General features: G+C 45.9%; 1 protein-coding gene across 2 annotated transcripts in view; it reads left to right on the top strand.

The window, feature by feature from the left end:
- Positions 1 to 17,387, top strand: part of LOC127395168 (uncharacterized) — a 1,033,854-nt gene that overhangs the window by 506,543 nt on the left and 509,924 nt on the right. The window lies entirely within an intron of this gene.

Raw genomic sequence — 17,387 nt, 5'->3', positions numbered from 1 at the left:
GCATGGCTTTATTCCCAAAGTAGGTGGCGAATGCAGGCTGGGCAAGCTCCTACTTTGGTCTGGTTTGGTTTAGGCTGGGCAGGCAGGGTCCCCAGGGAGCGGGCACGATCCCCGCGGAGCAGGCACAGGCGGCCACCCCCCGTTCCGCTTCTCTGGGCAGCGGTCGCGGGGCAGCCACCCCTTCCTTCTCGGCTCCTCCGGACAGCGAGGCTGGCGTTCCAGGCAGGTTCAGGTGCTGTAGCAGGGTCTTGTCCTGGTTAGGCAGAGAGCACCGGCCTGCGGATCTTGCCCTCTTTTATAGATCAGAAATCACTGTTCAAGAAAGTACCACTGTTCAAATTAGCCAATTAGCACTGGCCAGGTACGTGCTCTGTTAGAGGCAGTCTTTAACCTATTGTCCATTTTTCTGCCAATTATCGTAACCCTTATGCTTCTTGCTGTGGAGTTATCTGGTAGAGCAAGAGGCCTGTTCCATTCTGTCCTTGGCTAAATCAGTAAAAAGACGCCACTCTGGCTTTGCTGGCTTGAAAGGCATTTTGTTTAGTCTTATGTGGGGGGAGAGAAGGTGGATCATTCCCCACAACGGTTGATGGAATTGAGAAAACACAAAGAGAAACATTCTGATGCATCTGCTCAAAAAGTAAGATTTTTTAAAACCGTAGCAAAGGACGAGCACACTTTCACAAAAGGAACATATAAAGACACAATCACATGTGCCTGCCGCAGAAAAAAAACGTTGTGTGGCAACGTGCTAGTTAATCTTGGCTCGCTGCCAGACACCCACCAAGCCGCTCTCTCCCTCCCTCACCTCAATAGGAAGGGGGATAAAATAACATGGACAAGCCTGTGGATAAGGACAGGGAGATCACTCACCCATTACTGTCATGGGCAAAACAGACCAGGATTAACATAATTAAATTAACAGAAAATAATGTCATTTATTGATAAGTGAAAATAGAGTATGATAATGAGAAAGAAAAACAAAATTTCCCTGCTGGAAGTGAGATAGCAGATGAGGTGTATAGGCACAAAAAAAAAGATTTATTTCAAACAGCACTGGGGTCTTAAGTATTTTTAAACTAAAAAGGCACAAGCACAACCAGATTGTGAGGAAATTGGGATATTAGAACAGAATGTTGAAGCAATAATGCAAAAGCTATCTTAACAATAAAATGTACCACTAATAGTCAAGTCAGTCGATAATGATTAACCATTTTGTCCTGGTTTGAGCCAGGATGAAGCTGATTTTCCTTTCACTGATTTTTTTTTTTTTCCTTCAGTAAGCTCTCTTTTAACTAGCAGCAAGTGTTCCAGCTAGTGGACTGATAACACTGGAACGTTTATGTTACTGCCGACGTCCCATCTCAGGCACTACCGGGAGATCTATGACGCCCCCGAACCCTCACCCCATAGGGGAGGCTTGTCTAGATGGACAGCAGAGTTGGCCAGAGATATCCCATTCCATATATCTATGTAAGATCAGATGAAGGTCAGAGATCACAGAAGACAACTTCCTTCCTGTTTCTTCTCCCCTTCTCTTCCATCCATGGGTGGTGTCCAGGGAGGACTCCATCACTGTTGACCCCTAGGTCTGTGCATTCCTTACCCTTATACCTCTATGCTCTCTCCAGCAGCAGTCCGGGACTGTTCACAGCTAAGGAGTGTGCCATGGGAGTTGCTGGGGGTTGCTGGGGGGAGGCAAGAGGCTGTTGCACATCCCTGAACACATTTGTATATAAATGTACATATTTTCTTTCATCATTACTGTTTAATCAAAGCATTATTGTGCCTTGTCATTCACCATTTAACTCCCCAATTTGTCCTGTAAGAAAACCCAATGGTAAATGGAGAATGACAGTCGACTACAGGAAATTGAATGCCAATACAGATGCACTCACAGCTGCTGTACCTAACATTGCTGATCTGGTGTTAGAGATCCAGGAAGCAGCACACCCAGCGCTGGCCTCCTTGGACATAAAGGATATGTTATTCCAAATCCCTATTGATCCTGAGGACCAAAAGTATTTTGCCTTTACTTGGGATGGGGTGCAGTATACTTTCACAAGGTTGCCCCAGGGATATAAACACTCGCTCACACTAGCTTGCGTGTGAACTGGAAAACATTCCAGAAATCAGAAATAATTCCAAGGTAAAAGTCTATCAGTACATAGATGATGTGCTGGTAGGCGCCAGAGTGAGGGGGAGGTAAAAGCAGTTTATGATGCCATAATTAAGCATTTAATGGACATGTAAATAGAAATCCCTGAAGAGAAAAGGCAACCCCCATCCCAAGAGGCAAAATTTCTGGGAATAAGGTGGAAGGGGGGGACCTGGAATATTCCCTCCCATACTTTATCTTACCTAGGAGAGACAAAGGTGCCCTCTAACAAAAAAGAATTGCAGGAAATACTAGGAACCCTTCAGTACTGGAGAAAGCATATCCCAGACCTATCCATCATAGCACGTCCTCTTTTTGACCTATTAAAGAAAAATCGTCACTGGGAATAGGATCAGTCTCATGATGAGGCCCTCGTACTATTATTATTGGAGGCGCAGACATACCAAACTCTGGGGCCCCTTCACCCAGAGGATCCAATAATAATAGAGTGGAGGTTTTCAGCCAGTGTCTTATCATATCATTTTTGGCAACAGGGACCTACTGGGAGTACTCCACCAATTGGCTTTTACTCTCAGTCATTGAAGGATTCAGAAAACGATATTCTATTCTGGAAAAGGGATTGCTAACAGTGTGTACAGCAGTAAAAGAAATCAGCAAGATCATTAAAAAACAAAAGGTAATTCTTCGAGGCCCTTTCAAGGTAGTTAACCAAGTACTATCTGGAAAGGCCCCTCCAGAAGGAATATCCCAAAAGGGTACAATCAGAAAATGGTATAGTCAAACTGAGCACTATTCTGGACTGTTCCAACTTGAAGAAGGTCCAGATAAACAATTAAAAATTCAGGAACAAACTGAATCTACAAATGAAACGGATTTGATAATGAAAGTTCCCAGTCCTATCAAAGAAGCTCCAGAGTATAGAAGTGAAATGGTTAATGCTTGGTTCACAGATGCTTCATCCCAAAGAGAAGGGAAAACTTGGTTGTTCAAATCTGCTGCAGTTAAACCTTCCACAGGTGAACAAATCCTAAACCAAGATAAGGGCAGTGCCCAGGTGGGAGAATTGGACGCTGTTCTTAATGCTTTTCTAAAAGAAAAAGGCACCAAAGATGCTGTGTACATTTACACAGATTCCTTTGCGGTTTTTAAAGGCTGTGTGGAATGGATTACTTTCTGGGAAAGTAACAATTGGGAAATTAACGGAGTGCCTGTCTGGCATAAAGAGAAGTGGCAACAAATTCTAAAAATTGCCAAAAAGAATCCTAATTTTCATGTAGGATGGATACCTTCGCACCAAACTTCTCTAAAGGATGAAGCTAGTAAGTGGAATAACTATGTTGATGAGCTAGCTAGGATTGATGTGAAGGAAATCCGATAAACTATCACAGAAGGAGAAAATCAGGAATGGAAAAGACTGCTTGAATGGCTTCACTGTAAGAGGGGCTGTCGCAAGCCGGTGCAGGGGTGCTACCGGCTGTCAGGATGCTTTTGCGACTCCCCCTCTCCATGTGGAGGGGCTTGTGAATGAGCCCGAGGGTCACACGCGGCGCTGCCTCCCACGGAGGAACGGCCACCGCGGGACTGTATTTCAGGGTGGTACCTAGAATGCACCCCCCCCCCTCCACCACGCTCAGAAATTGCCTCTAAAGCCAAGATTTACTCCACAAACTAATAGGTTTATTAAGGGTTAACACAAACCGAGGGATGATATTTAGGGACAATGCAGGTGTGAATGGCTACCAGGGATATCAATATGTATGTAGTGAGCAAGTGTCCTTTAGGGAGGCAATGCAAAGGTTCTTTTAAGGGAGAGGATTAAGGACCAAAGGGAGGAGGGGAGGAGGGATGGAAACCCGACGTCCTCCTTAAGAGGTCGCGCTGTGTGTGCAAGTATGAGGAAAGGAATGTGTGTGTGTGAGGTGATGTTACCCTCCGGCGACTTGTCCAGCGTTGGTCAGTGGCCAGAAGGCAGGATGGTAGGTCCGTGGTGTCGGAGGGGCAGCCTCTCGGCAGCGGGTGCAGTGGCCGCTGGTTTCCTCTCAAGCGGCAGCAACACGGGGAGGGGGCTCCGGCCCTGACCCCAGGGCTCAGGACCCCGGCACGCTCAGCGCTGAGGCTCAGGCTGGACCCGGGGCAGGCAGGCAGGCAGGGTCCCAGCACCAGTACCCGCAGCAGGGGCGTGTCCCACGCAGAAAGCGTCCGAACGGGCCTCAGGGAGGAGGGAAGGGCCCACCTGCTGCACTCACAGCCTTTTATACCCCCGTGACCCACCGGTCCAGTCAGTGTCACTGTCCAGATCCAATGACTGTCCATGAGCCCCACTTTAAGGCGGTGATTGCCAGGGGCACAGGATGGCTTGTCGCCCATCCTTTCTGTCCCGGACCACAGCTGTTGTTTTGGGTTCAGTTGTCCTTGAGAAGCAAGTCTGTTTTAGTTCGTTAGCTGGGGATAATCAGGAGAGGCCTTCGCTGGCTTAAAAGACATTTTGTTTAGACTTATGTGGGGAAGAAAAGAACAGTTTCCCACATCTCACCCTGTGGCTTTTAAGGCAGCAAGGTGTAAAGTTAAGTTTTATGTGCATAAATGTATATTATATCTGGATTCCTGCCCAAACCTTCTCCTTCGCGTTTGATCCTTACCCTCCTTGGGTGTTGGCTGGAATATATATGTATGAACAAGGGAACAATTCCCGTATAGTATAAGTATATACAATCACATGTCTAACAATCTAACATATCTTCAAAAGCTCTATGATCACTAATTATTACTAGTTTTAACAAATAAGTTATACACAGTATTAATCAAACATTGTAAACACTTAAATTTACCAATCATCTAGTTTAAACCACATTCTTATCAACATGTCAGACTCTTGTTTTTTTTGGCAGTCATCAGATTGTTCAATGGTTATTATTGAACCAGAAGAGAGCATTTATATTATCATTCACCCTTGAATCCCAGCTGCAGTATCAGACTCGATCACTGGGAATCTTGAGTGAAGTCGTCTTGCTCGAGCACAGTTCATTCAAGAAGGACATAACGCTGGCTACACATGGGTACAAGACTAGGAATAGAATAATTGCAGTTATTATAACACAAACTCAATTTTCAATTCTATTGGGAAAAAAAAGAAAAGAAAAATAGATTATTTAGGGAATTCCCAAACTTAAATCAAGTTCTTGTCACTTCAGTGAGTTTTGTAATAATGTTCTGAATTATTTCCATACAAGATAATATATAGCAAACAGCAACTCAAAGGCAAGTACAGAAGGAGACAATATTACAGAGCACCTTGTTTAGGCCATGGGGTGATCAGTCCCACAGCGGTCACAAAGTAACTCCTCTGGAGTCCAGTAGCAGGTTGATCAGGCCTGGTACTGTCACCAGGATGTCTCTGGCTCTTTAAGCTGTCATGCTTTGCAATATATTGATTAACATCATTAGACATAAATACACAGACATACAAACATACATACAAAACTGAAACACCAATTTACTCAACATGAATTATCCATCTTGTACTGATTTTGTGTTGCTTGTCATTTAAATCAGATGCAACCCATGTATTTGAATTCACCGGTGTTTGTAAGGTGAGCTTGACCTTACCAATGTGTGGCAAATTTGCCAGGACAATTTGTCCAGGATGGAGAGGAGTTTTAGATTGCTTAAAAGTCCTTTTATATTCTCTGTGATCTTGAGTGGGTAACTCAGGGAAAAAGGCATTCAGGCGGGGGTACCCATTCACCCCCCACCTATTATTTATAGTAGTGACTGCATACCTTAACCTTTCATCCCATTTCGAGTCCTGTGGGCGAATAAGACTTTTAATTAACCCATTAGTGCGTTCCACTATTCCATTGGCTTGTGGGTAGTATGGGACATGAAATGTCCATTTAATACTTTCCCTCTTAGCCCACTGTTGTACAAGGTGTGAGGTGAAGTGAGTTCCATTGTCAGATTGGATATTTGTGGGTTTAGGTAGAATCCCAAAGACCTTTTCTAAGAAGCAAACCGTGTTTTCACCATTTGCCTTAGAAACAGCTTCGGCACAGGTCAATCCTGACACCGCTTCCACAATCACAATGACATATTGTTTGTTTCCTGATCTACGGAAGGGACCGATGTAGTCCACCTGCCATGTGGACCACAAGGGTTTTCCTTCCCTGATATGCAGAGTGTCAGTTGTTAGGGCATCTTCCCCAAGTCTAATTTTGCAAAGATCACATGAGGAGATGACTGTTTTGCACTGCTCACGGGTGACAGGCCACCCCCGGGCTTGTGCCTCTTTGTATAGATCAAGGATTCCTGAATGGCCTCTTTTACAGTGAAGCCATTCGAGCAATCTTTTCCATTCCTGATTTTCTCCTTCTGTGATAGCTGATCGGATTTCCTTCACATCAATCCTAGCTAGCTCATCAACATAGTTATTCCACTTACTGGCTTCATCTTTTAGAGCAGCTTGGTGTTAAGGTACCCATCCTACATGAAAATTAGGAATTTTTTTGGGCAATTTTCAGAATTTGTTGCCACTTCTCTTTATGCCAGACAGGCACTCCATTAATTTCCCAATTGTTACTTTCCCAGAAAGTAATCCATTCCACACAGCATTTAAAAACCGCCAAGGAATCTGTGTAAATGTACACAGCATCCTTGGAGGCTTTTTCTTTTAGCATAACATTAAGAACATCGTCCAATTCTCCTACCTGGGCGCTGCCCTTATCTTGGTTTATGATTTGTTCGCCTGTGGCAGGTTTAACTGCAGCAGATTTGAACAACCAAGTTTTCCCTTCTCTTCGGGATGAAGCATCTGTGAAGCAAGCATTAACCATTTCACTTCTATATTCTGGGGCTTCTTTGATAGGACTGGGAACTTTCATAGAATCATAGAATCATAGGGGTTGGAAGGGATCTTGAAAGATCATCTAGTCCAACCCCCCTGCCAGAGCAGGGTCACCTAGAGTGCATCACACAGGAAGGCGTCCAGGCGGGTTTTGAATGTCTCCAGAGAAGGAGACTCCACAACCTCTCTGGGCAGCCTGTTCCAGTGCTCTGTAACTCTCACAGTAAAAAAATTTTTTCTGATATTCACCTTAAACCTCCTATGCTCCAATTTGTATCCATTACTCCTTGTCCTATCACTGGTCATCACTGAAAAAAGCTTAACTCCATCTTCTTGACACTCACCCTTTACGTATTTGTAAACATTGATGAGGTCACCCCTCAGTCTCCTTTTCTCCAAACTAAAGAGACTCAGCTCCCTCAGCCTTTCCTCATAAGGGAGATGTTCCACTCCCTTCATCGTCTTTGTGGCTCTGCGCTGGACTCTTTCAAGCACTTCCCTGTCCTTCTTGGACTGTGGGGCCCAGGACTGGACACAATACTCCAGATGCGGCCTCACCAATGCAGAATAGAGGGGGAGGAGAACCTCTCTTGACCTACTAACCACACCCTTTCTAATACACCCCAGGATGCCATTGGCCTTCTTAGCCACAAGGGCACATTGCTGGCTCATGGTCATCCTCCTGTCTACCAGGACCCCCAGGTCCCTTTCACCCACACTGCTCTCCAGCAGGTCAGCCCCCAACCTGTACTGGTGCATGACATTTTTCTTCCCCAAATGCAAAACTCTACACTTGCCCTTGTTAAACTTCATTAGGTTTTTCCACGCCCAACTCTCCAGCCTGTCTAATTCTCTCTGAATGGCAGCACAGCCTTCTGGTGTGTCAGCCACTCCTCCCAGCTTGGTGTCATCAGCAAACTTGCTGAGGTACATTCTGTACCCTCATCCAGGTCGTTGATGAAGATGTTGAACAACACCGGTCCCAGTACCGACCCCTGAGGGACTCCACTAGTCACAGGCCTCCAACTAGATTCTGCCCCATTGACTACAACTCTCTGACTCCTTCCTTTCAACCAGTTCTTGATCCACCTCACTGCCTGATCATCAAACCCATACTTGATCAACTTATCTACAAGGATGCTGTGGGAGACGGTGTCAAATGCTTTACTGAAATCAAGATAGACCACATCTACCACTCTACCATTATCAATCCACCTAGTAATTTCCTCATAGAAGGCTATGAGGTTAGTCAAACATGACTTACCCTTGGTAAAACCATGTTGACTGCTCTTGATGACCCCCATCTCCTTGATATGTCTAGAGATAGTGCCAAGGACAAGTTGTTCCATCACCTTTCCAGGGATGGAGGTGAGGCTGACCGGTCTATAGTTACCCGGGTCCTCCTTCTTGCCCTTCTTGTAGACTGGAGTGACATTTGCTATCCTGCAGTCCTCAGGCACCTCTCCTGTTACCCAAGACTTACCGAAGATGATGGAGAGTGGACTAGCAATGACCTCCGCCAGCTCCCTCAGCACCCTTGGATACATTTCATCCAGACCCATCGATTTATGGATGTTCAGATTACACAACTGATCCCTAACCCAATCCTCATCTACCTGGGCAAACTCCTCCTTTATCTTGACTTCTACTGGGGCTATATGAATATTTGATAACTTTCATTATCAAATCCTTTTCATTTGTAGATTCAATTTGTTCCTGGATTTTCAATTGTTTATCTGGGCTTCTTCAATTTGGAACAGTCCAGAATACTGCTCAATTTGACTATACCATTTTCTGATTGTACCCTTTTGGGATATTCCTTCTCGAGGGGCCTTTCCAGATAGTACTTGGTTAACTACCTTGAAAGGGCCTCGAAGAATTACCTTTTGTTTTTTAATGATCTTGCTGATTTCTTTTACTGCTGTACACACTATTAGCAATCCCTTTTCCAGAATAGAATATCGTTTTTCTGAATCTTTCAATGACTGAGAGTAAAAGCCAATTGGTCGAGTACTCCCAGTAGGTCCCTGTTCTCAAAAATGATATGATAGGGCACTGGCTGAAAACCCCCACTCTATTATTATTGGATCCTCCGGGTGAAGGGGCCCCAGAGTTTGGTATGTCTGCGCCTCCAATAACAACAGTTCAAGGGCCTCATCATGAGATTGATCCCATTCCCAGTGATGGTTTTTCTTTAATAGATCAAAAAGAGGACGTGCTATGATGGATAGGTCTGGGATATGCTTTCTCCAGTACTGAAGGGTTCCTAGTATTCCTTGTAGTTCTTTCTTATGGGTGGGTGCCTTTATCTCTCCTAAGTGAGATAAAGTATCGGAAGGAATATTCCAGGTCCCCCCTTTCCATCTTATTCCCAGAAATTTTTGCCTCTTGGGATGGAGGTTGCTTTTTCTCTTCAGGGATTTCTATTTGCATATCGGTGAGATGCTTGATGATAGCATCATAAACTGCTTTTACCTCCCCCTCACTCTGGCCCCCTACCAGCACATCATCTATGTATTGATAGACTTTTACCTTGGAATTATTTCTGATTTCTGGAATGTTTTCCAGTTCACACGCAAGCACGTGTTGAGCTAGTGTGGCTGAGTGTTTATATCCCTGGGGCAACCTTGTGAAAGTATACTGCACCCCATCCCAAGTGAAGGCAAAATACTTCTGGTCCTCAGGATCAATAGGGATTTGGAAGAACATATCCTTTATGTCCAGGGAGGCCAGCGCTGGGTGTGCTGCTTCCTGGATCTCTAACACCTGATCAGCAATGTTAGGTACAGCAGCTGTGAGTGCATCTGTATTGGCATTCAATTTCCTGTAGTCGACTGTCATTCTCCATTTACCATTGGGGTTTCTTACAGGCCAAATTGGGGAGTTAAATGGTGAATGACAGGGCACAATAATGCCCTTTTGTTTTAGATCAGAAATTACTTCTTTGATGCCTTCCTTAGCAGCAACAGGAAAGGAATATTGTTTAATATTTGTGATCCTGCTTTGTGGCAGACGGGGAGCACGTTGTAGCAACCTCAGCTTTAGTGTGGGTGTGCCAAAATTCCAGTAGCGACCGTTCTCATCTCTCCACGCTCGGCTCAAGAGAACATCCATTCCTAACAAATTGTAAGGAATGTCACCCACAATCATTTCAGTCCGAATCGGTTCTTCCTCTCCTGGTAGATTTAAAGTGACTTTAGCTGTTTTTTGTAAAGCAGAGTTACCAAATGCTCCACTTACATATATTGTTTTTTTAGCTGGTTTAATACCACATTGTTCAGCTACATCAGCTTTTAGCGTGCAGATCTGTGCTCCTGTGTCCACCACAAATGTTACAGGATAGCATCTTGGCCCAACAGCACAAGTAAGCTCCAAGTCCCCATTTTTGTTTTGAACTAATCGTAGTACATTCTGCCAATCTTTTGGAGGGTTGGAAGCTTTAGGGCCTGATTGTTTGTCATTTTCCTGTTGATCATTTTCATTTCCTGTGTCAAAATTCTGGTTTTCCTCTCCCCCCCCCGTCTCTTTCTCTTTCTTTTTAATTTCTTTTTCTTGGCAGAAGGAGGGCTATTTAGTTTCCCAACTTGTTGGGTTTTTCCCTGGATCTCTCTCTTGAATTAGACCTTGAGCTGGGCCGTGTAGCCCAACTTTCTACTAGGTCTTTCAGAAGCTGGTAAGAAAGATCACGAGACAAAAGCTTCGATGGGACACCTATATGCCTGGCTTCCTCCTTAAGCTTAGCGTATGGCCCTTTGTCATCACCCCGAGATGAAGCACTTTTGTTTTCAGGGTACTGGCTTTTATGGGTGCTGTTTGGCTTTCTGTTGTTTTTAGGTGTATCCACGACTGTCCAGTCACCCCGTGATTTCTCCCGCTGCTTAGGAGGATCCCGGGGTGACCTGGCAGCCACATCAGCATAGGAGGGTCGAATCTTTTGTCTGGCTGCAGAAGGCTTGGGAACATCTTCAGAATCAGATGTATCCTCATATTCCTTGCCGTATTTTACCAATTCTTTGGCCAAATCAGACCATGTAAATCCTCACAGATCTCTGTTTTCAATTTTAAGTTTGATTTTCACGGCTGCCTCTTTAAGTGACAGAGGGAGCCCCCTGATTAAGGCCTTCATTCTGTCTGGTTTCACTCAAAGACTCATAGGACTTTCTTGATCTGGTACTAAATAATGGTCATAAATCATTTGAATTGCAGCAGCCTTTTGGACATTGTCCAAAAGGTTAGAATAGCCCCCCCGCAGGGTCTTCGGCTCTCCTCTGCTAAGGGGATCAGTCGAGCCAACAAAAAAAGCTGCTCGCTGGGTTAGGGACCAGTGGTGTCCCCTATCTCCAGTCATTAGAATGATTCCGGATCCCCAGAACCCTCTAGCTTCTTGTTCACTTAACCTGATCTCGTCTCCTCCTGTGAGGGACACTCTCATTACATATTCAGCTTCCGTCTCAGATGGGAGCCTGCTGTATTGTTTTCTAATTTGTGCCAATTCTAATGGTGTATAAGATACTTCCTTGACTACCTTATCTTTCTTCCTACCAGTATCTTCATCAAGAGAAAAAGTTGTTCTTATAACCGGGCGCAGTTGTTTATGCTCTATTCTCTCCTCCTCCTCATCCTCAGAACCGGTATAGTGAGAAGGTAAATTAGTTGGGACTTTGTCCCTATTTGTGGAAAGTCGGTGGACATATTCTTCCAATTCGCTAATCCTATTGTCCATAATTGTGGAAACTTTATGGACATTTATCTCCAAATTGCTAATTCTTTGAGTATTATGTGTCATGAAGTCCTTAACTGCCTCGTGTAATATCCTAAAATCTGCCCTTAGTCCCTCCTCCTGCTCCTTGGAGAGGGGGGGCTGCAGCTGCGCGGGGGCTTGCTGATCTTGCGGCTGTGGCTTTGATTCCAAAATCGGGCGCTGCTTTTCTGTCCCGAAATGAAAACTCACACTTTTCCTATCTGATTGCTCAGTTTACGGGCTTACATTTCTTCAGTGTGTTAAAGTCCTCCAAGACCTCAGTATCCTGACTACCAGAACCTGAGGAATCCTCACAATTAGCAAGTTCCCCACATTTATCACCTAAGTAAGACTGGGTGGCACCAGTTCTCTCCTTTCCCTGCTTTCTTAACCCTTCAATCTCTCGCTGCAACCCTTCAATTCTTTGCTGCAACTTTTTATTCTCTCGGTGCAACCCTTCAATCTCTTGCTGCAACTCTTCAGGTTTTTGCTGTAACCTTTCAATCTTTTGCTGCAACTCTTTATTCTCTCCCTCTAACCCTTCAGTTCTTTGCTGTAATCCGTCCTTTGCTTGCTGCACAACCACGGCCAGGACAAAGAAATTTCGGGCATTGATGAAATCAAGCCCGTGTTTCTTAATCTCCTTTTTAAGCTCTTTAAACAGAGGAGTACCATCTTCCAAAGTCATGATGTAATTTGCGAGTCTACTGAGGTCTCCCCCCATGTAGGCATCGCAAATCACTTTGTACTGCTCCCTCTGCATAGCGTACCCGCGCCTCTTAAGGTGCTCTCAAAAGGGACGCACAAATGCACATTTCTGCAATTCCTCCTCAAAACCAGAGGGAGATGAAAAAGGCGCCTCCTGAACTTCAGTGCTTTCCTCACTAATTTAATTTTCTACATTTTCTGCACCAGCACTTACAGCATCTGCATCACCTATATCCCCCTTGGTAGCCATTTTCTTTTATATAATTAATTTTATTTTATTTTTTTTTTTAACTAGTTAAGCAATTTCAGAGCGTGGGGGGCTTCTAACAACCCCCATTATCCCACTCCTGACACCAGATGTTGCAGGCCGGTACTGGGGGGCTCCCGGCTGTCAGGATGCTTTTGCGACTCCCCCTCTCAATGTGGAGGGGCTTGTGAATGAGCCCGAGGGTCACACGCGGCGCTGCCTCTCACGGAGGAACGGCCACCGCGGGACTGTATTTCAGGGTGGTAGCTAGAAAGCACTCCCCCCCCTCCACCATGCTCAGAAATTGCCTCTAAAGCCAAGATTTACTCCACAAACTAATCAGTTTATTAAGGGTTAACACAAACCGAGGGATGATGTTTAGGGACAATGCAGGTGTGAATGGCTACCAGGGATATCAATATGTATGTAGTGAGCAAGTGTCCTTTAGGGAGGCAATGCAAAGGTGCTTTTAAGGGAGAGGATTAAGGACCAAAGGGAGGAGGGGAGGAGGGAAGGAAACTTTATGCCGGTCCTCCTTAAGAGGTCGCGCTGTATGTGCAAGTATGAGGAAAGGAATGTGTGTGTGTGTGTGTGTGTGAGGTGATGTTACCCTCCGGCGACTTGTCCAGCATCGGTCAGTGGCCAGAAGGCAGGACGGCAGGTCCTTGGTGTCGGAGGGGCAGCCTCTCGGCAGCGGGTGCAGTGGCCGCTGGTTTGTTCTCAAGCGGCAGCAACACGGGGAGGGGGCTCCGGCCCTGACCCCAGGGCTCGGGACCCCGGCACGCTCAGCGCTGAGGCTCAGGCTGGACCCGGGGCAGGCAGGCAGGCAGGGTCCCAGCACCAGTGTCCGCAGCAGGGGCGTGTCCCACGCAGAAAGCATCCAAATGGGCCTCAGGGAGGAGGGAAGGGCCCACCTGCTGCACTCGCCACCTTTTATACCCCCTGACCCACCGGTCCAGTCATTGTCACGGTCCAGATCCAATGAGTGTCCATGAGCCCCACTTTAAGGCGGTGACTGCCAGGGGCACAGGATGGCTTGTCGCCCATCCTTTCTGTCCTGGACCACAGCTGTTGTTTTGGGTCCAGTTGTCCTTGAGAAGCAAGTCTGTTTTAGTTCGTTAGCTGGGGATAATCAGGAGAGGCCTTCGCTGGCTTAAAAGACATTTTGTTTAGACTTATGTGGGGAAGAAAAGAACAGTTTCCCACAGAGGCCATTCAGGAATCTTTGATCTATACAAAGAGGCACAAGCCTGTGGGTGGCCTGTCACCCGTGAGCAGTGCAAAACAGTCATTTCCTCATGTGATCTTTGCAAAATTAGACTTGGGGAAGATGCCCTAACAACTGACACTCTGCATATCAGGGAAGGAAAACTCTTGTGGTCCACATGGCAGGTGGACTACATCGGTCCCTTCCGTAGATCAGGAAACAAACAATATGTCATTGTGATTGTGGAAGCGGTGTCAGGATTGACCTGTGCCGAAGCTGTTTCTAAGGCAAATGGTGAAAACACGGTTTGCTTCTTAGAAAAGGTCTTTGGGATTCTACCTAAACCCACAAATATCCAATCTGACAATGGAACTCACTTCACCTCACACCTTGTACAACAGTGGGCTAAGAGGGAAAGTATTAAATGGACATTTCATGTCCCATACTACCCACAAGCTAATGGGACAGTAGAACACACTAATGGGTTAATTAAAAGTCTTATTCGCCCACAGGACTCGAAATGGGACGAAAGATTAAGGTATTGTCCTGGCTTGAGCCAGGATTAAGCCAATTTTTCTTTTTACTGATTTTTTTTTCCTTCAGTAAGCTTTCTTGTAACTAGCAACTGTGTGTTCTGCTAGGCTGATAAGACAGTGGAATGTTTTTCTAACTACTGAGGTTTCAAGGTTACACCTTCACTCTGCCAGCTCAGACACTACGGGGAGATCTCTGACCCCCCCGTGGGAGGCTGAGTTAGACAGACAGCAAAATTGGCCAAAGATATTCCATTCCATATATCTACGTAAGCTCAGAGGAAGGACAGAGATCTTAGAAGACAACTTCCTCCTTCTTCTCGCCCCTCTCTTCCGTCCATGGCCGGCGTCCGGGGAGGACTCTGCTCATCCATCACCGCCGACCCTTAGGCTCGAGCTCTCCTGACCCTCATAACTCTCCGCTTTCTCCAGCAGCGGCTCCGGGATTTCTCGGGACTCTTCCCAGTTCAGGGGAGTGCTGTGGGAGTTGCTGGGGGTGGGGGGAGGCGAGAGGCTTTTGCCCATATCTGAATATATCTGTATATAATTGTATATATATTTTCTTGTGTGATTCATTAGTGTTTTAATTAAAGCTGTGTAGTTTAGTTTTCAATCCAGCCAAGTCTCTCTCCTTTTCTCTCTCTCCTTCCCTGACTGGGTGGGGGGGGGAGGGGATCGAGAGCATTGTTGTCGGACCTGAGTCAAACGGTGACAACAATTTAATTGGCGCCCAACGTGGGGCTTGATTTTAAGCCCAGATTACACATTTTCATCAATTGGGAGTGTCCTAAAATTCCATCTCTGAAGGGAGGAATCCCTCAGAGAGCAATGAGCAATAATTCTGCTGAGTGTCCTGATGGATTGAAAACTGAACAGACACTTGCTGCAATGAATCTATTGGATCTTTTTCCAAACCTGCAATTGTACATGTGGTATGTAGCCGAGGGCATTCTGCACTTTGTAGCTGCTCTTGTGATTCATTTGTGGTTTATTGACAGAACTGTAGCCATAGTCAACCGTATCATTACCAGCCTAGTGATCCTAGGGATGATGATACTGTTCTCTATGGGGTCACTGTATGTGTACAGTTACACTGCTAGTCCTACTGGTACAACTCCTAAAGTGAATAGAACGGTCCATGTTGATAACAGCAATAGCTGGTTCAATTTTACCTCTCCATATTCTCTCAAGCTGAATCTCCCAGCTCTTGATGTGAATAGCATGGTTGCAGTGGGGATGTTTTTGCTGAATGTTTATAATATATTGTGGATGCGTAGGGCCAGATGTTGTTCTGCTCACTGCCATTCCCCCACAGGCAATGTTGCTGCCACTGCTGCTGCCAACACCACTGCCGCCAATACCACCACTCCTGCTGCTACAAAAACAACTGCTTCTACAAAGAAAAAGCCTGATCCATCGCGAACCAAGCTAGTTGACCCTGTGACTAGGAGCAAGGCAAAGACAAAAGCAGCAGAAAGTGAGGGTGAGGAAGAAGAGGATCCTAATACAGTTGATGGAGCAGGTGCCTCTCAGACAGAGGCTGACGGTGAGGAAGGGAAGGATTCTAAATCAGATGATGGAGCAGGTACCTCTCAGACAGATAAAAAACCAGACCACTCTCAGACAGATAAAAAACCAAGCCACTCTCAAGCAAATAAAAGAACAGCAGGTCCTCCTCAATCGGATGACGACGATGACCTTGCCCACCCTTTATGAAAGAACTGCGCCTCATGAGAAAGGACTTCACCCGCATTGATGGTGAGGGAATCCTTCCTTGGCTGCTCCGATGCTTTGATAGTGGTGCTGAGACCTACAATGTGGATGAGAGAGAAGCCAAGCAGTTGGGATCCCTAGCCAGAGATGCTGGTATTGATAGAGCACTTAGTAGTAAGACAGGAACTACTACCCTGTGGGACCGCCTTCTTTCAGCTGTGAGAGAGAGATATCCCCACAAGGATGACATCGGATGGCGCCGAAGCAGAACACCCACTCTCGAGAAAGCCATCACCTACTTGAGAGAGATTGCTGTGCGAGAAGTGATCTATAATAACGATGGAATCACAGATCCTGATGACGTTGAGTGTGACACACAAATGTTCCGGAAGTTTGTTCAGGCTGTACCAGCAGCGCATGCCCATATATTCTCCTTCATGGGATGTTTTGAAGGTTACGAAAGACCAACTGTACGTGAAGTAACTGTCAAAGCACGACAGTATGGAGACATCCTCTCTGATTCCCTTTACTTCCAAACCTCAGCCGTTAAGAAAATGGTTGACAGGAAGTATAAGATGCCAAATGGAAGTAAACTCCAGACTCTTCCTAGAGACAACTGGTCACGTGATGCAGCTATCAAGAAGAGACGTCCTGCTACGAGACAGCAGCGAGGAAGACAGGACTCACTGCGACGCCACCTGTGGTCTCTCTTGAAAAATCATTTTAGAGAGGACATGAGAGTCTGGGACAAGAAACCCACTGATATGCTCCAGTTACGTGTGCAAGAGCTTCTAAACAGAACAAAGCCAGGAGATGGTTCTTCCAAGAGGAAGGTTGCACCAGTCAACAACCAGGATGGTTCATCGAGCTCTAGTGCTCAACCCTAGGGATGCCCTGCCTCCAGCCAGGAGGAGGAGAGGGACAACCGAGTTTATTGGACTGTGTGGATTCGGTGGCCTGGCACATCAGAACCACAAAGATATAAAGCTTTGGTGGACACTGGTGCACAGTGCACTCTAATGCCATCGAATCATAAAGGGACAAACCCTGTCACTATCTCTGGAGTGACAGGAGGTTCTCAACAACTGACTGTTGTGGAGGCCGGTGTGAGCCTCACTGGTAAGGAGTGGCAAATGCACCCTATAGTGACTGGCCCAGGTGCTCCGTGCATCCTTGGCATAGATTATCTTAGGAAAGGATACTTCCGTGACCCGAAAGGGTACCGGTGGGCCTTTGGTATAGCAGCTGTAGAGACTGAGGACACTGAACAGCTGCGTAC

This window comes from Apus apus, chromosome W (assembly GCF_020740795.1).
Source record: "Apus apus isolate bApuApu2 chromosome W, bApuApu2.pri.cur, whole genome shotgun sequence".
NCBI classification, from domain to species: domain Eukaryota; kingdom Metazoa; phylum Chordata; class Aves; order Apodiformes; family Apodidae; genus Apus; species Apus apus.
The sequence above is the reverse complement of the archived record's forward strand: the minus strand, read 5'-3'. Positions and strand labels throughout refer to the sequence as shown.